This window comes from Nematolebias whitei, chromosome 12 (assembly GCF_014905685.2).
Source record: "Nematolebias whitei isolate Nwh7 chromosome 12, NemWhi1, whole genome shotgun sequence".
NCBI lineage: Eukaryota > Metazoa > Chordata > Actinopteri > Cyprinodontiformes > Rivulidae > Nematolebias > Nematolebias whitei.
In genome coordinates, this window is record NC_056509.1 from 48,790,858 (window position 1) to 48,791,504 (window position 647).

Consider the following 647-nt stretch of genomic DNA (forward strand, 5'->3'; position numbering starts at 1 on the left):
AGAAAGACTGAAACATTCATTCCTAAGGTGCTCAGGTCCAAAAACCAGAACCTCAGTCTTGTCTGTTCAACAGGAGAAAATTAAGGGTCATCAGGTTTTTATGTCTTTAAGACATGCTTGTAGTCTAAGTAGCTGATTGGATTCATTGGGTTTAATGGACAAATATAACTGTGTATCATCAGCATAACAATGAACATTTATCCCATGCTGTTTAATAACTTTACCTAATGGAAGCATCTACAGACCATTTCCAAAAAATTAGAATATCATGGAAAAGTTGTTTAACTTCCATAATTCCATTCAAAAAGTTAATATTTCATAGATGATAGATTCAGGGTCCACAATTTAAACTATTTCAAGTATTTATTTATTTTTACATCATTTGAGCTTCCAGCTCATGAAACCCACGACAAGAGAATTTAAATAAATTAAAATACTGTGGAGACATCAGGCCACACTTCTCAGTTGTTGCAGAAATAAATAAATAAATCAGGATCACAACAAATCAATCAAAATGTTACTTTCAAATCAATATGTCAATCTTCAACACTTGGTTGTGAAAATCTTTGTCTTAATCTGCCTCGACGTGACATTGAGACCATCAGCCTGTGGCATCGACTGGGAGTTATGGAATTGTGACAATCAGC